General features: G+C 48.3%; 1 protein-coding gene across 1 annotated transcript in view; it reads left to right on the top strand.

Moving 5' to 3' along the window:
• Positions 1 to 24,104, top strand: part of LOC139104531 (protein bric-a-brac 1) — a 347,372-nt gene that overhangs the window by 11,354 nt on the left and 311,914 nt on the right. The window contains exon 3 of the mRNA XM_070660049.1: positions 15,284 to 15,402. The gene's annotated coding sequence lies outside the window, so the exon portion shown is untranslated. The remainder of the gene's footprint in view (positions 1 to 15,283; positions 15,403 to 24,104) is intronic.

Below are 24,104 nucleotides of genomic sequence, written 5' to 3'. Positions count from 1 at the left end.
AAGGAGGAAAAAAAAAAAGTTCTCGCGAGGAATGAGGGAGGAGGAGGGCGAGATGGAGTCGCGCGGAAACCGCGAGTGGTCGATCGTGGCCAAACTTTTCTCGCGGAACGTTCGTAACGATCTCTCTCTCTCACGATTTCCCCTTGCAGAGGTGGATCGCCGATCGGCACGCGGTAATTCGTACGTGGTCGTATACGATAAATACGAGACGGAAGAGCGGAGGGGGGGGGAGGAGGATTCGTTCTTCTAGGTGCTCTCACGAGGTGGAAGACGGGTCCTCCTCTCCCTCCGCTCCGCGAGAATCGCGAATCACCGGCATCATCGCCACGGATGATCGGGAACCGATAGCAATGCGGCGGCGTCGAGGCGCAGACCGCGGGCCATAGAATTATGCATTATGCCGAATGCACTCGCTAAGCAGTATGATCGGCTCGAATGGCGCGGCGGCGGCTGCGGGCAGCCGAGGGGGCGACGACGAGCTGGGGGGAGGCCACGATAGGCGGAGGCTCTCGGTGGTAGATGATTCTCGTGATTTCATGATCCGCGATATATCGAGGGAGATTCGGCGGAGGAAGGAGGGGTAACCGGTAACGAGCCGATCGTGACTCGCCGCTTTCGTACGGTAGCTTATTCGCGAGAGTCGTTGCGGCAGCCCGCGCGAGCGGGATCCGTTGTCCCATTGGCGGACCAGCCTTCCTTCAAAGAGCCGCGAGATAGAGAGAGAGATAAAGAGCGGCGAACTGCCACTTTATCGCGGCCACTTATCGGGTCGGTTCACCTCTAAATCGGCCTGGCGATTTAGCCGATTTAGAGACGTGCACGCGCGAGTAAAGACGGCGAGGAGGTAGGATAGGCGGGGAGAACGAAAACCACAGCGTGAAAGTGTAATATTAAGCCAACGTGGTCTTTTGATAGAAACGTTCCCGCGCACTTCGAATTCATAGCCTGTCAATATTCTTCTGATACTTCCTCATTCCTTTTCTTGAAATTAAATTCCCCTAATCACGGGCCTTAATTTAATTAATTAATTAAATTAATAAACGACGCAAAATATAATCTAACGTCAGATTAGAACTAAACTAGAAAAAAAAAATTTAACAGAAAAGGAAAAAAAAAAGAAAAATACAGAAATAATTCTTTTAAAGACGTATTACCCACTCGATTTTTCTGATTTCTCCTCGACGTCGGTATACCTGGCTGCACCGGACACCGTCACGTTTGCTCGTACTTACACAGGCGCGCCCCTACGTTTTCTTTTCTTTCTGTTTACACGCCGCATGGTGTAAACGCGCGAGGCAGGGTCGATCGATGCCGGCAATCGATTGTGATACACGCATAGGGGGACAGAAAGTTGCCCCGCGGTACGACGGAACGAGTCCGATCGGCTGACCGACCGACTGACTGACTGACTGACTGACTAACTGGCCGGGGAAGTTTTCCATCGGATCGATACCGGGCGAGAAAGAACGACGCCAACAATACCGTCAGCGTAAATAAGGATCCTCGACAGAGGATTCGGCGCTGTCAACGGGGGTGATTTCCCGTTAAGCCACGAGATGAGGAGACTCGTTGAGCCTCTGATACCGAGGTAGGCCCACTAATCGTCTACGTCTCTCTAAAAGCTAGATTGCTTTCGACCCGACGCTCGTATATTTCCAGCCGCGGAATAATTTCTCGGGCAACTTAATGTAAATTAATGCATTCGCTGTTCGCAACGACGAATAACATAATATTATACAATCGACGGCACGAAGGCGTTTTATTAGTAGACGCGGGTTTTACTTAACGATCGGTCGCAAGGTACGATTTAGACAAATTAATCGATAATAACGAGCGCCGATATGAGTAATTAGTGTTGGTAATTCGATAACGAAGATAGGTCCACGATCAAAGCACACGGGCACTCGTTCTAATCTCCGTGCGCGACCGACGTTTTAATCATGTCGTCCGATATATAGCGCGGAGGGCATTCGTATTAACCAAACTTCAATCTACGCCCTAACGCCGAATTATCGAATAATATAACGTATTAGCGTGATCCTCGGTCGCGCGGGTATTAATAAATTAATATCGAAGGCACAGGGCGCGTTCGCGCTCGCCCTCGTTACGCATTCCTCTCGCTGTGCGATCGAAATTGTAATCTTGTCCGATAAATTGAAGCTCCCGGACCTCTCCCCCGATAGCATTAGCTCTTAGCCTAGCTATCACCATTAATTTTAATTACAAAAGTATCGTAAATTGTAATGAAAAGGAAAGCATAATCTGTGTTTTATTCGCGTGCTGGGTATCGCGATATCGCGGAGCCCTTTTAATGGGCTCCGTAAATATCGTCTAGGGCAGATATACAGAATCAACGTGTGAAAAGAAGATTCGACGATTTCTAAACCGCGCGAACCGTCTCATTCATAAGTTCCACTTCGTGCTTCGCGCTTTGTTTTTTTTTCTTTTTTTTTTTCTTTTTTTTTCCTCCTTTATCGAAGACGTAATTCACAAAGACAAATGATAATGCAAGGTAAAATGTCACGTTATTGTGGCGTGGTACGGGTCATAGATCATCGAATAATGCATTGCATTTTGTCGCTCGGGACTCAATGAATTCATACATACATTGTTAAGCGGACTTATTCCGATCGAGCGCTGATATAACGTAGCAGTGCAGCAAGGTTAAATCTGTCGTGTTTCTTGTCTTGATTATCTTTGCTAATTTCTTCCAAAGATTGAATGCGGGTCGTTAATATTCAACAAAATATGTTTGCCGATTATTCATTCCCTAAGATAATTGTTTCAGAAGTTTTATTGCCGCGTTTGTTTTTTTTTTCCTTGCCTGTTAAAGAACATTTTGTTACTTTATAAATTAAACAATAAAATTAATATGTTAATTTTTATTCGATCGAATATTCCGCCAGTTCTGTTTTAATTACAACGCTAATGTGAAAATCGACTTGAAGCATTATCCAGTTTGTCGGACTTTAGTGCGAACTTAATGAGTCTCGTCAATAACCGCGCGCGTTTCTAGCGTTGTAATAGTCGCATATTAATCAATTTGTCTATAAACCGTTACTAGATGACGAGAGAATAACGTAGCGTCGCGTTATGCTTTATCGGCGATCCGTTAACAAATTAATGCGCCGTGCGATCCACCCCGCTTCTCCGCCCCGTCTCCCGCCGTCCCGGGATCGCCATTCCCCGGTTCCGGTTTAATGAGTCGTCCGGTATACGCATTAAAATCCCTAATTCTTATTCATCCGCCTCCGTGGATCTCCACAATTCGGGATCTCGCAACAAACCGACGATTGTTTCTTCTAGATCGGCCGCGGCTGATGATACGTTACGCAGAGGAGAGGGTTGCAGACCCGGGGCGGGCGGGCGGCGAAACGGAAGAGGAGGGGGGGTGGGAGTAGGAAATCGGATCGCATGTCTACCACGAATCTTTCCGCCATCTTGCGGGAATTCTTTCCATGGCAGCGAGCGACGAGCGGGCGAAAACCGAGCTCTGCGATTACATTCCCTTATAAATATGCAAATATGGCGGCACGGTGCACGGCGTTGGGGAGGCAAAGAGGTCTCCGGGACGATAGCAGAGGAAAGAGAAAGAGGGAAAATGCGAGATTAAAGTAGAGAGACGGAGGGGTCCCTGGGCCTCTTCGTGATAGAAGACGGGCGAGGGCGAGAAGGGAGGGAGAGGCCCCCTTCGACTCTCTTCGCAAAAATGGAGAGTCTCGCGGTAATAATTATTGATTAGGTATTCGTGACCGACTCGAACATTGCTAGAGCCGGTACGGTGCATAAGGCGGGCTAAATGCATTCGGCTCCGATCTCCATCCATTCCTCGTCCTCTTCCCTTTCGCCCCTTGTCTCACTTTCCTCTCTCGCCCTTCCGTTTGTATTCCCCTCTCGCGTATCCGCGCACCCGCGTCCGGTCTTCACGTGCGTGCAACGTTCGTACACGACATTCGCGATGGAGACGTCTTGGGAATTTATCGGTCACCCTCCTCGTAAACGTACGAAATCTCCATTCTACGTAACGCCGCCGTGTTATCGTACGCGAGGATGCTCGCGCGGCGAAAGTTATTGAAGAGAAAAAAGCTTAAAGACAGCATTGGCTGGGCTGGCTACTGAAAGATTCCCCTACTTTTATACGCCGCCGCCGCCGCCGCCAGCTACAAAAAGTTTATTTTCCCGCGTGCGACTCGGCAGACTTCCTCCACAATACGAACGACTGTTAACTTCCCTATATTTCGTTTATGCCGCGCGGGGATGAGATACGGAGAAGAAATCACTTACTCAGAACTTCCCAAGCCGATCGAAATTGTTTCTCGCAAATATGAGCCTTTTTTTTTTATTTTGCATAAACTTGGCGCAATTCATAATCTTCGAATATTAATTATTAAATTATAATTTTGCGATTGATTTGTAGCTCTATAATTCGCCTCTGGCTTTATTATTATTTCGTGCATACGGATAATTACGGCGTTACTTCTGCCGCGAATATAAATATGAGACTTCCGATCTGAGACGTATGTGTTTATCGGGGGATCGACGTCGGGGAATTAGAGAGAGCTATATCAGAATTGGCGGAGATCGGCTACCGCGCGCTGCCCGATAATGCATCGATGCGCCCGGGACGACCCGAAGGTACGAATAATAAAATCGGCCGAGCAAAGACTGGTAGCCGGATTCCAGGCGGGCCCTTATCTGTACCCCAGAATTATCAAAATTACCGACGCGGTATAAGGGCAAGGAGGCGCGCATACGGCGCATTATGATCGGGCGTGTTTCTGCGCGAAATCATCCTCCTTCCTAGAATCAAAAGTGCGCGCGGGTTCGATACGCTTCGCGTGATTTCTTTAGAGTAGAGAGATAAGTATACACGTAGCGAAGAAGGAGCATATGTGCGCTGGTTTTATATAAACGCTGCCATTATTATTTAATTATATATGACCGCTCGGTCGTAATTTTTACTTAGCGCTCCTGATAATCTCTTTAATTTCCACGACTATCCGTCCGCTATCTGTGCCATTTATGGATCCTTGAGGCTTACGTAAGTGCCTCCAAAACTATTGTTTTTAACGGAAATCGCAAGCACCAGAAGCGTACCTGCAATATTTTTTTAATCATACATTTCTACATAGTTTTCATATATCTTCCTGTCACTGTCGACTAAATCTCAAGTCGGGCTTCAAAGCGTTCCGTCGCTTTTTTTTTCTTCGTTTTTGTTTTTGTTTTAAGAGATTTAAGCTGTTCTAATTTCGAACGGTTCAATCACCCGTAGCCGATCGACCGAATCTCGTGTTGCACAAAATCGAACGCCGAAGCCGTAGAGGAATGCACCCACGAGTAAGGCACGGTGTGTACGCGGCATTATCATTCACCCTGCCCCATTATCCATCCAGTAGCACCGTCGACGGGCCAACCCCTATGTCGGCTTGGCCGGTCGTCCCCTACCTCGCGTTCGACGAGATGGAAATTTAGCGGAATCATTCGCGATTTACGACGGGGCGAAACGCGCCGCCGCCCCGCGTACTTACTTCGGTTTATACGCGAGCAAGATGAACAGCGTTATCCGCCGGCCCCTCGACAATGACATAACAGACATTGCAGCGCGTTCGCGAACGAGCGAGGACGATCGTGCCGTATTTCGAAATGGCCCTGTAATAATAATGATCGTTATTATTAACGTAACGCTGTATCCACTGTGACGTTATAATAATATAATGATCACCGTTGCAATATAATTATATAGGATGATTCTCGCCGGCCGCCGTTTCTGAAATGGATAACGCTTGCTGGAAATGATTACGCGTTGTAATATATGTATATAAAGCTGTAGTAAAAATAGGCCAACGTCGGGCGTAAATTTCTATTTTTTATACCGTCGCTGGGAGATTCGGCAGATTAAAATTGCGAATAGAAAATAGTTGAGATAAAACTGAAATAAATAGTAATGGTTGAGGTGGTCGAAAAATTGGATGGACGAGCATGCGTGAAATTTCATATACGTACACGTATTTATACAGGTATATAATATACGTAGATATGCTCGACATAGAATTATTGATCATTATCGTGGATTACGTCGATGCCTAACGGCGATGTCGCGGAGGAGAGCGGCGAAATGGAAATAGACTCGAGCTTGGAGACAGCCCCCGTGCATTTGTCGAAAATCGTTCAAAATTTCAGCAGCCCGAGCACTTTAAAACTTAGTCCTTCTAAATCCGATTGGTATAGCGTTTTAACTGCGCGATCTGAAACTTAAACGTTATTCAAAATTAAAGGCCCTTGCAGAATTTAAGAATCCGCTCTCACTTAACGCAGATCACGTATTCCCGTCTTCTTAATTTCCTCTCTACAACTTCTGACTAATTAGAGTATATATTTATTTAATAATAAACACTTCGGTTTTCTGTCTCTCGCGCCGTTGTTTAAGCAACGTCGCGCACAGGCTGTGACAAAATACGCGGAGTCTTCGAGATCCACGCTCACGGAGGCAAAGAACTCGAGCTCACCGCGAGAAGTTTGAATATTTTTCGCAAAAACGCGTGCGGACCGAGACTCGATACGCGCGTACGGCGCGTATCACGTAGTGATAATCGACGCGGGCCGATGTCGGGAACAAGTCCGCGTACTTCCTCCATAGAATAACAGACGCGGATGAGCGTTCTCTCATAACACTCGCCGTGCGAATATTATCGCTCGCCCTCGACGCGCGGTGCGGCCCGCTCGATCGGCTCTGCGCCCGCACCTCGGCAACAAATAACTCGCCGCTGAAGCGGCTTCGACGCGGCCGATTCCACCGCCAGATCGCACGAATTACCTGAAATTACAACAGCTGCCCGTGGAGCAATAACAATCGCGCCGGGGAGCACTTGGAGACGAGGGCGCCGCGTCGGGATAGTGTTTCTTTCCGGTCGGTTAGTCGATCATTAGTAGAAAAATCGACGAGAGGAACGAGAGAGACTTTTAGCACGCAGTATTTATCATTTTTTTTAATCATTTTTATTTTATTTTATTTTTTTTTTATAAAAATTACAAGCATTCGGGATAAGAACTTATAAATAGCAGGTGAAAATAATACTTAAGTATTATTAGTTGGTTGATCGTATTTATTTTCGAGCTCGAGTTGCTCGGAGAAAAATATGTGCGAACGTTTAATACACGGAATATCCCCCATTTTTATCGGCACGTTCAATTATCGCGTCTCGTCGAGTGAAGCCGAGAGTGAATTTTGGTAGGCCTTGCCCCGCGTCGCCGCTCCGTCGACGACGGCGTCTCCTTTCCTTTCGTACGTATACAATGTAAAGAGGGCCGAACGTGTAAATTATTGTAACCGCGCGGTTTCGCCGAATAAACTGTAAAGTACGCTCCGGCTAGTCCGCCGCGAGGCCGTTTATTTTATTACATACTTTGTGGTTGTGTGCGAAGCACAAACACAACGGTAAATCATACGTATCGCCGGGGACGGCTGTTAAATTTCATTTACGCACGTATTTGTGCATACGACTTTATATTTCCCATTAGCGGGATAAACTGACCCAATTCACGCGGACCTCGGTCGTACATCGGTGTGCAGGCGTGCATGGCGTCGACGCGTGTTCTCACCCGGTGAAGAATATAAAGACGAGAAAAAGAACGGCAGAGAAAGAAATATATTGTATGTACACGAAGAGTCCGTCCTCTAAAAATTATTAACGGCAGAATGCAAGTTACGGCGAATGCCGACGTAAGCGTTTTAAACCGCGGACATAAATACACGGGTATATTAGTAAAATTATATTTAATTCGATTAATATCGGTGCGCGAATTCAAAAGTCGGTTGAGACAGAGGGTTGAATCTGCGGAAAAAAAAAAGAAAAAAAAATCTCTTGCCTCCGTAAAAGTTTTCACGTCGCCTGTTATTCTAATCGACGTTTTCCGAGGGAGAGGGAAAGCGAAGACGTCGGCTTATCTTTATCGTTTCCGAATTGCGGGCTCGCGCGCGGAATCGGGCGACTAGAGAAGGCGGGCCACAGATTTTAGAGCTGCAAATTTTATCGCGCTCGCGCGCCGATAAGTCGAACGACGGCTGTATACTTGTAAAGCGATTCGAGATAACCCGTGGGTATCGCGCCGCGCGTAATAGTCGCGAATACGGCTGCGATTGTTACGTAATCACTCTGTGAAATATTGCATCGATCGGTCTTATTTATGAGCGCCTTTTCAAACGGTAGACACGTGAAGCATGCGTACCGATATTTGTAATTGTAAAATGACACGTCCATAGTTCTCGACGCTCTCAAGTGCCTTAAATGTAATTTATATATACAATACGTTCGAGCATTATCTAGAAAATGCAGTACGCAACGGCTTTAATCGTGGACTTGGGAGACTTATACCGAGGTAGCACGATTCAGTGGGAAGGGATCGTTTCCGTGATTATTGCGTCTAAACGCTGCGTATAATTCCGTCGCGCAGTCGCGCCTTTTGTCGCGGCGCGTCGGTCAGTCACTCGTAAAAGTAACCGACAACGTCAATTAGCTCGCCGGCCAAAGATTCCGAGGGTAGTTAGAACGCGACGAGGAAGGAAGAGGATGGGAGGAGGGGAGGGGTGTGCAAAGTGCCGAGTAATTAGTTTACATCGTGCGACTCGCGCAAACCCTCGACGTTGCTTGTCGATTAAATGCCGCCGCCGGTGGCCGTCGTTGTCGCGCGCACGTGCGCGATTAGGTGCAGGCTCGATCGACCTAGCCGCGTTTCCTAGCCTTTGCTCCGTCGATAGAAATTGGCAGGTTAAACGTCGACAAAAGCGGCGGACCCGGTTTGTCGAGCAGAAGCGCGATTTGCCACTGTCGCGCGATTGGCGATTCGAAGAGAATCCAGCGACGAATTGCAAGCCTGACGCTTAATGACGCAATTTCGGAGAAGCGGCACTCGGTAAATTAGCCTATCAACGTTAGCTGCATTGATTTTCTTACGGCAGCGAGCAGTTAACGAAGCGGGACACTCCTTTCCGCTCATCTTTATTTTTTTTTTCTTTTTTTTTTTTTAAAGCGAGAAACTATCTCCGGAGTTTTCGCGAGTTTGTAATATGCGAGAGAGCCCACCGGAGAAAAACAGGATGTTTTATCTTTGCGCATGTACGACCGGCTTTGCGTGTCATTTTCTCACTCCGGGAGGAACGCGACTTTCGCGCGCGCGAACACCACGACTTCTCTTTCTCTACATCCACCGTGAAATTGACTTCAAAGAGTCTCCGGACGACGCGAGAGGTCCATCATTTTCCACCCCTCGCGGAAGTCATGACGCCGGTGCATCCGCACATACAAGGTGTCCCGGACGTTACGCGATCGTTCTCCCGTCGTTTGATTCTTCTTCCGATCTGACAACTGCCGCTGTTTTGTTTCCGATCTGTTTTCGCAATTGAAACTTGACATAAAAAAAAAAAATCTGACCGCGGACGATAATAAATTTAATAACTGCCGCGATCCGAAAAGATTTCGCGTCGATGCTCGGCTGTCGAGGTGGAAGCGAGCCGACGATTGATGCCTTGTTTTACAAAAATCGCTGGTAACGATCGATGTAGAATGTAATCACCAAAACAGCGCGAGGGGGAGGGAACACGTGCGGGAGCCGAAATAAAACGCGGAATTCCGGAGCGGGAAATTTTACGAGGTCGGCTTATTACATCTCGTAAAGTATCTTTATACACGGCGCCGTGTCGCGCGGAGCACCTTGTATATGACGCGTATATATTCATATATACATATAGAAAAGGGTGCGAACGGACGAGCGGGAATGGGCGGGGCTGCAGATGCATTGCCGCGTGCATGCCGGGCTTTCTAATCAGGCATAGTACTTCTCGGAACGCATCCGCCTATATTCAATCAGTCGGGTTATAAATTTTCCCGGTGGAAACCGTCGAATATACCGTCCGTCCCGGTTCGTCGAACTGGGAATCTCATTTGCGGCCGTGGCTGCACACGCAGATTTTTTCCGCTTAACGTTCCTCGTCGCTGGCGATCGGTCGCAAAAAGATGCGGGACAAGTCGCCACGATCGGCGCGCAATAATGACACACTTGGCCCCGCAAAAGTGCGGGAAATACGAAGATTTCTATAATTTGCCGTCCTCATCGGACCGATCTTATTCCCGCTATCTCTTTAAGTCGCTCGCAAATCTGAACGTACGCACGAGTGCCGGGCACTTTTCACCGCAAGCGACTGTTGACGACTGTTCACGAATACGCGACTATCTCGCGGTATTTTTGCATCATTGATAGTCTGTCGAGTGTAACGCGGATCGACGAAAATCGTGTAAATCGAGATCGGTAAGTCGTTCAAGGTGGGAAAACGAAAAGAGGCCCTCGTTCCCGGTATGAAAATGTTAAAACTATGTAGCCGATCTAATTATTCTTTTACCTTTGTTGCAACGTAGAACGTCTGCAATTACGGTCTTTATGCTAAGCATAAACATATTGTTCCGAGCCTCACACGGTTTTTCCCTGGTGCGCGGCCTCATCGTGTTACTGCCCGCGGCCCTTCATTTCACTCCGCATTTTCCGAGTAATTACTGAATGACAATTGAAGGGAGTTACGGCTGTTTCATCCGCGCCGGGAAAGGTGGGGGCGATACGATCGAATTGTAAGACGCGCGTAGCGTTACTATTTGCACACACGACGCCACGTTGTGTACATAATATTTCTGCGCCGCGAGCAGAGTACGTGGAACTGGCTGCATTATTCAGCGACAGTCAAAGCTTAGTTACGTGCATTATGATTGCATAACTGTAAAACGGTCGCGTTGCCGCGCGCGATTCTCGGGCGAAAAATTCGCACGTGAAGCACGAAGCCCGGCCGTATGTAAGTTTAATTAAATTCTACGTCGCGTACAATGAACGGGTAAAAAGGCGAGCAGACGTTATCGCTCGTATAACTTCGCCGCGAAAGTGCGCTTCTTTGAATGTCGGCCCTCCCTCCCCCACGGTGTAAGGGGGCAGCGCATAAAGAGCGGCCGGTCGGCGCAAATGCAGCCCGATTCAACGCCTCGTCCTTTCGCGGTGAGCACGGCGCGGTCCGAGCGCGCCCTGCTCGTTTTCCACCCTTAGTTATAACCGCCTATGACGTTCCCATGGCATAAACAAAGCGCAACCGCCAATTCCGAAGATGAAATATTATAAGTAATAACATATATCTATACCCGGGCAGTGAGCCGGTGCCCCGACGCCACCCTTCGTGCCCCTCGCGCCGCCTTCGAGACGAGAACGGGATAATAACACGGCACTAAACTATACCGAGGTCTGGATACACCATATACCTACATGTAATTGTATAATTATTATTAATGATATCGGGTCTCTTACCGGCTTAAACGCGCCGGAGAGATATCCGATCGAGCGACGCTTATACTTACTTACGGCTAACTTATACCCGCGTATTTCCTCGCGCCTCTTCTCTCTCTCTTTCTCTCTTTCTCTCTTTTCCTCGCCTCGTGTGCGTGCTCCAAATGGCGGTTGTCAACCTCTTCGATTCCCGAAGAACGAAAGCCGACCAGTGTGTCAGTTATCAATTCGTTCCGGATTGAGAATTTCTGAATAAACAGCACCGTCCGTTAAATATGCCCGCGAAATTTTTGACGTCAGAAAAAGGTTTCGCGTGTGCATTTTCACGATTTACCGTTCAAGTCAAAATGAAATTACGATCGAATTTTGGAAAAGCGGCGGAGAGAAAAGTATAGAATAATAAAGTTATATTCGTTTACAAAAAGAAACGTTAGAGACGAGCTTGAATTTTTATTTCCGCAAGCAAGGCTGTTTGCGTGCCGAAGAGATTCTTCATTTGATGACAGGGGCAATTAAATTTTAACGAACATTTCCATCGAAACAAATGAGAACTCGCGAAGCGGACTGTCCTCCCGAGAATATTTCGAGTTGACAGCCATCGAAGCGCTGAACTTCGCGGGCCGCGAAAGACGTCCGGTAATTCCAGGCGTTATTTATTGCGTCGATGGTAATTTTTCGATCGAGGCAGGCGGTCGATCTATCAGACGATGATAAATGGCCCCCGTTGCCAGTTCGGGCTGAGAGAAACGGCTAATGCCAGGCGGGGAATCGAGGCTGCTAAACGTAGGAACGCGCGATTTCTCGCGTCTTCGCCAACTTATTTTCCGTCCGCCGCAACGAGTCTCAGCGGTTACATAAGTTTGTCATTCCATTTTTGAGATAAATGCCTTCTGCTTTTGGAATAGAAAGCACTGGCCAAATCCTCGGAGCTCCCAGTGTACACTATGCAAGGCAGCTTGCGTTCTTGTTATCCCTCCATGTTTCATTACTTTGCAAAAAAAAAAAAAAATAATTATATTAATAATTTACTTCTACCTCTTCGTGCGGTTACTAACGCGAAGATAAAAAGTATTAAAAAAAATCAATTCGATGAGAAAGAGCCACGGTCGCGAGTTTGCGAGATGCACTCGCTCGAGAGATCTCGCGGGCGATTACACGCGACTGTAAGCGTTTCTTACGAGTCGCCGAAAGTTAGAAACGACTTGGTAACGGGTTTAGCCACGCGATCGATGAAGAGATGAATTAATTCCCGCTTTGTAATGGCAAACATTGCTCGGACGTGTCGCGCGCGGAGGACCGGGGGGAGGGAGGAGGAGGAGTGAGTAGACGGCGGATGAGGGAGATGAGGAAGAAGGAGAAGAAGAAGTCGGACGCGCGGAATATTAAGAGCTCATTAACATAAGGGGACAGGAGAGTGCGTGTCCTCCGCGATCGTGACGGCGTTATCGATTGTCGCCGTGGGTCCTAGGTACGTTGCGCACGTTACAAACGCACCCACGACAATGAGGTGGACGAGGTTAAAGACACGCGTCGTGTTGCGGTGCGCGCGGTGGGGATGAAACGTTGGCGAGGATAAAGAGTTGCGCGTGAAAAAGAATGGACGAGAAAGGATGACGATGACGACGGGGGTGGTCGGGGGGGAGGAGCCGGGGGAGGGAAACCGTGACAAGAAGTCGGCGGCATTGTCAACCGCGGGGACCTGTACGGCACGTTTACTGGTAACCGTAACTGTACACCTGCATTCCGATCTTATGAATAACGCCGGAATAATACTCCGTGGAAAGAAAAAGAGAAGGTGCCGGCGTGCGTTGGAGGAGCGTTTACTCGTCCGCGGGTATCGCTTTGCCCATTTTAACGAAAGTTAGGAATTATATTTGCGCGAGATAAAATTATTTCAGATTAAAGAGTTTTTAAGAAGAAGAAAAAACGTCCTGTAAAATACGATAGCTAAATTTATACGAGCAATACTCGAAAATCCTCGCTTGCAGTCTTATAAGAAACACAGGATAGATCCGCGATGCGCCTATTGTTTTCGTCCGTCGAAAGGGCTCGCAGAAGGTGGACGGTAGTCCGTCCTCGTGGCTCACGTAGCCGAAGGGCCCGCTCCCGCGCGGGAGAGATCGCGGTTGCATTACGTGGCGATGGCTTTCCATGGCATTCGGCTAATTCCAGGCTCGAGACGTTCCATTAAAGATTCAGCATGTAATTGCGTGTGATCGTAGGAGATCACCCTCTTGGTCCTCGCCCGTCCCGTCCATCTCCTCCACCCCTCCGCGCCGCCGTCTTCGAGCCAGACGTGCCGGAATACCCGAGGAATTATCATCGAACCGAATGATCGCGCGTAACCGTCGTACGTGAGGCAATCAGAGAATCGCGCGGCGGAAAATCTGTCCTAATGATCCCTCGGGCCCACCCCAGCCCGGTGGTCCGTCCACCCCGATCTGTCGCTAAGAGTTGTTTATAAATCTCCGCCGCCGCGCTCTTGGGTCTCGCACGATTCGCATCTAAATGCTAAACACACCGTCGGATCGGGATGGGTAGCGTATCGGAACGAAACGGCCGGCGTATACCCCGGCGTTTAATTCACGTTCTCACCGCAGCTATTATTTCTTTATTAAGCATACAAAGAAGCGATTACGTATGCCGCGTTTAAAAAGCGAGACAACGCTCCGTCTAATTTCGAGGAATATTCCTTCACGGTAGAATATCGAGTACCGGCTTAAAGTATTCTGATAAACGGTGGAATTCCTTCTCGCGCGTTGATTTTTTTTTATTTTCGTATAAAAAGGCTTGCGCTCGTTAAATAATTCAGTTATTTAGTCCACTCTGCGCCAGCGTCATTAGCCATTACTCACGTTGCGGGGGTCTTTATATTAATTATTACGACGGGGACGTAGTTCAAGCAATGAAAATCCGCCGAGGTTTCCGCCACTCTAGCGATTTAGAGCGAATCTTCTCTCCGTCCGCACGCGCGCGTCCGAGGCACCTCGGAGCGAGCGAGAGCGACTTTCCGAAATTCGAAATTCTCGACGAGAGCCGAGCGATAAAGCGGACCGTTTCCAGCGGGCACTTAGATACCGCAATTTGCTAGATGGTCGCCCAGGGCGACCCATCCACTCCGGCAACCTTTGCTTTGTGTCTCCGGCGGACAGGACAGCAGGGGAATTCGATTTAACTACCACGTGTCCAGAGACGCCCCGTATACGTGTGCACGTCTCTCGGTGTACCCTTCTCATCTACAGGGTGCGTGCGAATTTCGGGATTCAAGGCGGTCGCGGATTTCGTCTTTTACCGTTCGATCGCATGATCCTCGCGAGTCGCGGTTCCTTCGCGATCGCGTTCGACCGCGTTGTAAAGAAAAAAAAATTTTGTCTCGGCTCGGGATCAGTTATTTCCGTCCCGTGCCGGCTTTCGTGGCGACCGTTGTTTCCGAGACGACAGGGCGATTTCACGGCGGGCCACCCGGTACGCCGTTTCGGTGCATCGCGCCGGACAAAGGACAGGTATGCATATGCACCGCGTCCCTCGTCTATCCGCCATGGAAATGCAATGTAATTTAATGCGGGACGTTTGACGTCGGTTCTCGATGTCTTTGCGGCCGCAACATTATATGTATATACACATATTCCATCCCCGCGACGTAAACGATAAAGAGGTTTCGTCCCGGGACCGTTCCTCGTTCCGCGCCTTACGAGCGATTTACAAAGGGTAAGGACAGTCGAAATTACGTTCGACCGTATCGAACCAGGGGGAAAGCGGTGGAAGAGGCTCTTGCGAGAAACGTTCGTGCAATATGAATGAGGTCGACAACAGCCGTTAAACCGCGTCTTAAAAATTTTCTATGAAATTGTAACGCGTTTGTATAACGCGCTAATATTTTTTTTATACAGTTTTATGCATTTAATTATTTTATAGAATATTATTTTTTATTCTGTACGTTTAATCAGTTTTTTTTTTTTTTTTTTTACAGAAAGCTGTGCGGTAACATACTTCAAGAGATCTATCTAGGGAAAGTGGAAACTTGGCATCATCCTTCGCCGAACGATATCGAAGAGTGCTCTCGTCCTCGAAGTGAGTCATCGAGCGCAGGTTAGTAACGAGCTCTTTCGATTCTCTTTCCAACCGTTTTTCTCAGCCGTCCTCGACGGCGCTCGACGGACTTATAAAATATCATCCATCTTCTCGACTTTCGGTATCGATGGACGCCGCCTCGCAACGTGTGTTTACAGCGCATCGCGCGCGTCCGTTTAGGCGTGATTTATCGCGGCGGATTATCGGAATGCCAGAAATACCGTATCATTATCTCGCGCGTTCGCGCTCTCGCTTCGTTCGGGCGCGCGCTCGTACGCACAGAATTTACAGCCGAACGATACCGTGGACCCTCGATCGTGACGGATTATCCTCGATCCCGCGGATCGATAGGCGGGGGACAGATCCTGTTTCCTCGCGCTATCTCGCGATCCTGTTCCTCTTCAGGCGTAAGAACGCGAAATATTCACCGCGGCGTTTATCTATCTCGCCTTCCCCGCTTCGCGTTGAGTTTCCGCGTAGATGTGGCAAACACGAAGCGAAGGTAGCTCTTTTCTTTTTTTTTTTTCCACTCTCCTCCTTTCTTTTTCAACGCGGTAATTAACCCTTTGCTCCCTCTTTCCCGCGTGCGGGCCATTTGCCGCGTAGCAGCCAGTCGGCCAATTATTTCTGAAGGGCGTTTAAATATTGCAGCTGGTTTTCGCGGGCGGACGGCCGGGTGCGCCGCCCCGGCAAATTTACGATTTCTATAAAATTTCTAAGGTTATTACGATGAAATTTTTACGGCCGCTCTTTTTGAAACATCTCTTTGTGCCGCGGATCCCGCGTGTGCCTGCCCATAAGCGCACGCGTGTGCACGCCGCAAGCTCGGCCGACGTTACCGCATTCAACCGCGAGTCGCCGGGATGGGCGAGCAATGGAGGGGCGGGAGGAGGGAGGCACTCGAATCGCCACAAAAGTTAATTTGCAATTTTAATATCCCACTTTTTATTCCGGCAAAGTCAGTTGGCGGCTGCGTGGGGATTTAATGAAACGAAGGTTACGTCGCTCGTGGCCGCGCGCCGTGGCGTTACGCATCGTATACTAGTATCGTCGCGATTGTCTCGTTACGGCCCGACAATGCGGCTGACCCAGAATTCGCGTTCGGCCGTCTATTCAACGGTGCTGCATCGAGCGGAATCAGAATGCGATCGCGGAAACATCCCCTTTCCTCCCCCTCCCCTTCCGCGCCACGGAAGCTCTGACGTTGATAATTAAGAACAACGCGCGCGGAAAACAATTATTGCGCGGTGATGCTATAGTTTAGATTCTTTAGATAAAGACACGCGGCCGGTCGTTAACCACGCAGTTGTTCAATTACAATATACCGCCGTAGTTATACAAGTCTAGTTCGAGTTGCATAACTATAGTTATTTAGCTCTAGTTACTTGGCGCCGCGTCTTGCGCTTTAAAGTTCGACCCGCGTAAAACAAGATTATTTTTTCCCCCCTTGCCCTGATGAACGATTGACTAATTGAGCTGGTTTCTTGTCCGTCGATGCGAAGCTGCGCGACGTCGCGTATAATAATCAGCGTTTGCGTTACGTCCGATCGATAACAGAAGTGTCGCGATTCGGAAATCGAGTCTGGTAGGCACCAGAAGCAACTCTTTATCGCGATACGAGGACTCGATTAACCTCTTTACGTCATTTACTGAATCGTCGCGCTTACAATAGTACGCGGCTGCATTATTTATCACCCGCTGTCCTTAATATATAATATGTGGTAATACTATAACAAGAAACGATAAAAATTGCACCGCCTCGTCTCCGAAAGTTAATAAGAGATGAAGATTTTGCGGAATGTCCAGTTCCGCTCTCTCGATACCGTCAATTCTGACATCGGGGATCTTTATTTTTCATTAAGCTCATTAATATTGAACCGTCATAAAGGTGAATTCTTCTAAAACCAACATTACGTAATTTTAATTTTTTAACTGCTTGTCAATGTTTGAGAAGAGAAGTGAATCTTTATTCACGTTGCTATGTGATTTTTGCTTATAAATCGACTACTGATATTTAACTATTTACGAAAGTAAAAGAATATAAATATTTTAATCGCTTCGGTGTTATACTTGAATTTACAAAAATTTAATTTGCAAAAAGTGTACGTGATAAATTAATGTTACCCCGGGAGAAAGATTTTAATTACCGTTCTGCGTTATCGAGAAATCTTTCAAGGGTGAGGCTGGATCGCCGAATGTCTCGAACTCGGTTCTCTAAATAGGATTTCGGATTCGTGGTAACGGGTTTCCTCTCGAGATACATCTTCTCCGTCCCCTACGTGGTCTCTCGGCCTCGCTTTGGCTCCCTCGGCGGAGTATGGGCCACCTTTTCCACGAGCGCACGGTGAGCGCGCGCGTATCGATTCGTGGCCGCAGGTGAGAGACCGATGATTATATCGATCGAATCTTAGTTCCGCGGGCGGAAAGGGCAGGGAGGGAGGTAATTTCGATATTCGGCGCTTCGGTACCCGGTAGCATGATCGGCGTAGCCCTTATGCGCGCTGTTTGGACGGTGGCGGCCTCAGGGCACTGATATTACCTACCCCCGTGATCAGCGCCTACATCGAAAATCACGGCGGACGTGCGAGCGAGCGAGAGCAAAGAAGAGACTGAGATAAAGAGAAAGAGAGAGAGAAAGCGAGCGAGTATTTTGCTCTAAAAACATCAACGTCCAAGTCGACATTTTTAGCGTCTAGCCGATTGTAAGTGTAGGGTGCAAACTCCTTACGTTCAGGGGGAGGAGGTGGACGGCGGAGCCGAGGGGGGTTAGGGTGGATAGAATCGCGCGAGCTACCTATTGAATACGCGAAGCCGAGAAGTTCGGGACTTCGCAAAAGGAGGCGCAAAATGTTAGAAATTGCACGCTTCGAATGCAAATCCGCTCCTACCGTTCCCTCGTCCTCATTTACTTTCATCCCCCGGCCTTTTTTACTGAGACACCGGGTCCCTCCTTCGATCATTGAGCACTGATTCGATTTTCGGACTCCCGGGATCTTTCTTGATCTTCAAGGTCTCGAGAACACGTTTGCGAATTTTCGATGCATTTAAGAAACGTGAATTGACGAAAATAACGTTTGCTCCGGTCCTCTCTCTTATTAAACGTGCGAGAGCAAGTCTGAAAATGCACGAGCCAAGCCTAGACGCCTCAACGCGCAACGCGGTTCCCGTTTGATCAACAAGTTTGGAAAATGCAGGCTGACGTTGCGCCGACCGCTGAAACGACCCGTCCGCGTCACATCATTAACATAATTCAACTTTTTCGCGGTGTCCCGATTTCATCGTGCCGGCCGACGTGTATATAATATGAGCGCGCGATTCGGTGGAGTCAGGTGATGAGCGACGGAACGGGAGCCGAGAGGCGGGGGGAGGGGGAGGGCGACAAGGGGGATGGTCGAGTGTACAAATACACGCGGTGTATATACTTCGCCCCGTATATATTCGTTCAATCGTGGGCACGCCGAGAGAGAGCAGGTAACGCAACAAGTGGCGGTTTTCACGGGTTTTCCCGGGGATGAAACGCGCGCGGTCGGGCCGGTGGTGGAGTCCCACGCCACTTCCACTTCCACGGCAGCGAAACCGCCGGCATCACCGCCGGTTCCCTCCTCCCCCTCCCGCTTCTCCTACCCGGCGCGCCGTATCCATGCCACCCCTTAACGGCCACAAAGCTCCTGACCGGAATTTAAGGGTGGAAGCCCTTACGGCGCGGCGGCGGCGCCGTCGACGGCGGTCTCCGTCCCTTTCGCCTGCGCCACGGATTGAGATAGGTCGAGTTGCCACGGTCAAGGCTCTCGACCTCTCGCGATTAGGGGCTGCGGGAAGGACAGAGAGAAAGAGGGTGAGAAAAGAGAGAGGACCGCGACTGATTTTAAAGGGGTCGTACCGTATCTGCCTGCGCATCGCGCGCGACACTTGTTTTCTTCATCCGCTTTCTTCGCCCGTAATCCGCGTCTCGCGATATCGAAATAAACGCTGATAATGCGCTCTTCTCGTATTCCGCATCGGATTGTAATCTACGTACCGTTGGACTTATCGTCAGGAAATAAAGTGTCATATTATGATATTAATTAAATTCAATTTAAGTTTCGTCTAAAAAATAAAAAAGGGATTTTCATCTTTTCCTCGTGCTTTTTTAAAATCGTCATGCATCCTCAGGTAGAGAGACGACTTTCTTGTTTATACTCGGGATGGTCAGTCGCACGATTGTGCATATGAAATAGTCCGCTGCCGGTTATAGTTTTCTCTGAGCGGGGCATACATTTCCGAGTTTAGCGCAACTCTGCTGGAAACCATTATTCGAAATCGGCCGACGCGATTGGCCGGCACGAAGGCACGGAGAGCGGTTCGCATGATTAAGATCATCCAATGATTCCTTCTCTATAATGATAGGCTCTGGCGTATGCCCGCTCCCGCTTCCAGTCTGGTGGGGAGGGCAGCGGAGAGGAGAGAAGAGGGGCATTATGCGAGATTGCTAAAAAGAATTTTATGCTAATGAAAATGCCCCGTTCCGCCCTTTCCTTCTCTTTCTCTCTTTCGTCCTTCGCAGTCTTTGCCGGTTGAATGTCAGGACGTCTCCATCGTCGTCGGTGATCGGCCGATAATTTTTTTTTTTTTTATACCGTCGTCATTGATCATTACTGGAAACGACACGCTTCGGGCCGCGCAAACGCAAGCGTGCATACAGTATGCAAAATTGAACATATCGCCGCGGAGGCGAAATGTGTAAGGACGCAAAGGGCCGAGTGTGGAATGTTTTAAAATCGAATGCGCGCGTACACTTGGAGACTAAACAACGCACAGAGGAGCGTGGGATGTAAAGTAAAATTGAATACAATTTTTTTTATATTCGCGAAAATAAAAGATGAAGGGCACGCGAGGCTAGTTTATAAAACGGAATGCATAATGGCCTTCGTTAAAGATGAACGGGGAGAGAAGAGTTATTCCACGGAAGAGAATACGACGTCGCGCGTTTGTATCGCTCCGTTGCGAAAGTATTCTGAAACTCGAATAAGTGACTAGAGAAAGAAAGAAAGAAACGCGAGCGGCAGTAATCGAAAATAACGGGACCACGCGAGCGTCGCGCTCGGAAATGCGAAAGTTATTAATATTATCGGTATTAGTAAGTTATTACTATCCGGACGATCGGCGCGTCTAATGAACGCGCCGTGATTTCCATCAGGGACAGGACAAGTCGTTCATCAAGGACGAAGAACGCGATTCCTATTCAATGTATGTATAAAGTAATAAGGGTTGGTGGAGGAAGGAGAAACGTAGCCGAACGAAGAACGAAAGGAGGAAAGGAAGAAACAGCAAACTACACGGACTCGGATAAATGGCCTTTCTTATTATTTTCATTACGGTTATAATGAAGTATTAATGGCGAGGCGGTCGGACGAGTCGGTAGAGACGGCGTAGGGACGGGGGGGCAAGGGGAGAGAAGAATGGGAGACGAACGACCGACGCAGGCGGACGGAGATGGACGGACGGATTGAAAAAAACCATTTAGCAACTGGCCATTATAATAATACGTGATTCGTTTATCTCGGTACAGTCGCGGCCGGACTGATTACCATTCTCCCTCTGGATCACCATGGGAGATCCCACGTCGAGAAAGGGGGGTAAAAGGGGAGACGTCCGAGCCCGGCGTCGGCTCATTCGATCCGCGCTCGTCATTTCCGGTTTTCTAATCGTCGTCCCGTATCCGCCGCACGGCTGCGTGCACACACGAATGCACCTCTCTGCGCTCGTACGAACGGACAAGCACGTACGGACGATTTTGCATTTCCCCGCGACGATGCATGTTACCCGCTCGCGACCACCCATCTGGCTACGAACGGGTTACGACTTAATATTTCGCGTATCCCTGATGTTCTTTTTCGTCCCTCCACGTGTGCCCTTGGCCATTTCTAAAGGGATGCTTCGGGAAGCTCGCGTTTCGCTCACTTTCTCTCTTTCCCCCGCAGGCTTCGAACAATGAAAAAGACGTGTATGATATGTTACAATATGTGTGCGTTACATCGCGAAAGGGGCAGCGGGCTCATGCCCGTGTCACGACCGTATACGTACCGTTCCGTCCCGTGGAGCACGCTCGCGGAAGCGCAGCTACGCGGCTGCTTTCGCGGACTGTACGATAATGCAGCAGGATGGATACCTCAGCATTACAATATCAACTCGGTCCGCCTTGGTCACGTTCGCTTGACGATTGTGTACGCAGGCGTATACGTGTGTGCGAGTCGTACAAGTCGTGTGTGCGTGTGGTCCACCTCCGATTCTTTCTCGCCGCTCTTTTCTCCGTTTTTTTATTTTTTATTTCTTTTTCTTTTTCTTTTTTTTTTTTTTTACTACTTTCCCTCTTAGCCGTTTCAGCCGGACGTTCTCCTTCTCCTCCTTTCATTCTTCTGCTTAGCTCTGATGCATGTGAAACGATGAAAACTTATTTATCCATCACGCCAGGTATCGTCGAAATCACGGACGATTCGAAGAAGAGTCGTTGACAGAATCGGGCAGAGATTCGATAACTCTTGGAACGGGAATCTTAGAAGCCACGTTAATGCCTTTTAATTTCCATCATCGACCGTCGCGTCTAGGTTTACTTTACGGTCCGCTGTAGCCGCGCGATTGATCAAACTGCAGCGAACGAACGCATTATACACTGTACGACAAACGGCCGAGGAACGGCGTAATGATATTCCTTTCTGCGCGGCCACCCGAGCTTAGTGGCCACGCTAAAATAGCCGCGCGTGAAATTATGAAGACATTAGAAAAACAATCGTCGTGAAGCGGAACAGCCCGTTATCAGCGGTGAACGAAGAAGACGTGACGTCCTAATGAACGGCGACGGGCTCGCTAATGTCCATCCCTCACCCCACCTTTCCGCCCACCGCGCGTGAAATTCTCGGGATACAAAGTACGCGAGTTTCTCCAGGTTTTCCCGGCGTCCTAACGCGCAGGAAGAGGAAACGAGACCTTGGCCGGCGGGACAGGCATAAATTTTTCTTTTCCCTGGTGAAGAGTGCGTGCCTTGAAATTTACATAAGACGCACGCCGTACCGTATCATTGCGGGAGTCCGGGGCCGGCCGGGACGCATCGCTCGCTCTAATGACCGAGCGTTCAAGGATATTTACCTTTAATATTATAGAATCCCCCGACCTCCTCTTTCTCTCTTTCTCTGCCCGGCGCGCCGGTAGGCCACGGTTTGTTGGCCGTTTTCAATACGCGCAATTGGAAACCGCGCAATTTTCGCGGTGATTGCCGTGCGGCGACCGAGGACACGCCTTTTTAAGCAGCCGCTGCGTAAACACGCTCGTGTGTGCACGCTTATGCTTATACGTACGGCGGAATCGCGGTGCGATGCCGCGGCACGATCGATCGACCGGCCGAAGGAAGATCTCGTAAATTACCGCCGAGATACGCGCGCGTTCCAACTAAAACCGCTATTGCCTAGTAGAAACCGGGGGGAGCCTTCGAGGCCTCGCAATCAAACGGACGAATAAAATTCCGTCGTTCCACCCGCTGTCAGAAATTGACCCTCGACGAAAAATCTGACTTCTTCATTGATTTTAAAAGGATGCAACAGGGTGAATTAATTTTACGATTTAATACCAAGGTTTGCAAAAAAAAAAAAAGAAAAATTATTGCAAAAAAAATTTTCCTTCGTCGTTCTCGACATATTTTACGTGAAAAAAGCGAGCGACTCCTCCATTTGAAAATCGCGCTGAAAATCGTGCTCTATGTATGCGTGAACTCTATACGTCAATCAGAAATGGAATTTGTATTTTTAACGTGGTGGTAGACATAAATATGTCAAAGGTGGACGCAGTAAAATTAAATGCAATAAAAATAGGTCTATTATCATGAATTAAGAATCCAGCATTTTAATTGCTAGACAATAATAAAGCAAATGTCTTGCTCAACCTTGAGAGCGGTTGCCTGTAATTTGAATATTCATAAGGTACCTTTGCGCAAACAGCTTGTCAATGTATAAATTCTATTCCGTCGATTCGATATAAATCATTAAATACGCGTATAACGCATTTATGATTAATACAGGTCGTAACCCACTATCGCGCATAAAACGTAAAACAACGCTGCGCGATTATTTAAGTAAATATCGCCGAGTAATTTCCGTCATTAACTCAATATATAGTTTGTCGTTGCAAACTATTTTATTTGCGTTCCTTTCCATTTTCATTTCGGCCGGCTTTCACCTTTGCGAGAATTTCGCACAATGCTATATCGCTTTAAAATGCACACCGGTCGATACTCTTTGATGTAACTAACACTACACGTTTGCGTTTTACATAGAACGTCGGAAGGTGTCTTCAGTCTGGAATTGTTAATTATATTAAAACATTGCGCGCCTCGCCGACGCCTTAATTATTTACGTGACTTTTTTTTTTCCTTCTTTTTTCACGTAAGTCTTACAGTAAATTGAATTAATTTATTTACCAGAGACACGGTCGCGATCGGATTCTATTTCAATCAAACATTAATTGCGAAAGAGTGCGGCGGGTGAAAATAAAAGAATAAAAAAAATAAAATGAAACAGCCGCGAGGTAATTGGCGTTCGTGTTCCCCGCGGGGATCCAAGTTCACGAGTGAATTTATCATTAAAATATTTTTCAGTACAAGTGAGACGTCACGTAAGTTATCTTTAGCCGGCGCGCGCGCGACGTTCGGTCAGTGACGTCTCCGATATTCTCACCGTTATTCTTTGATGTAT

The sequence above is a fragment of the Cardiocondyla obscurior genome, linkage group LG08, assembly GCF_019399895.1.
Source record: "Cardiocondyla obscurior isolate alpha-2009 linkage group LG08, Cobs3.1, whole genome shotgun sequence".
NCBI classification, from domain to species: domain Eukaryota; kingdom Metazoa; phylum Arthropoda; class Insecta; order Hymenoptera; family Formicidae; genus Cardiocondyla; species Cardiocondyla obscurior.
This window is presented reverse-complemented; position numbering and strand designations above follow the sequence as displayed.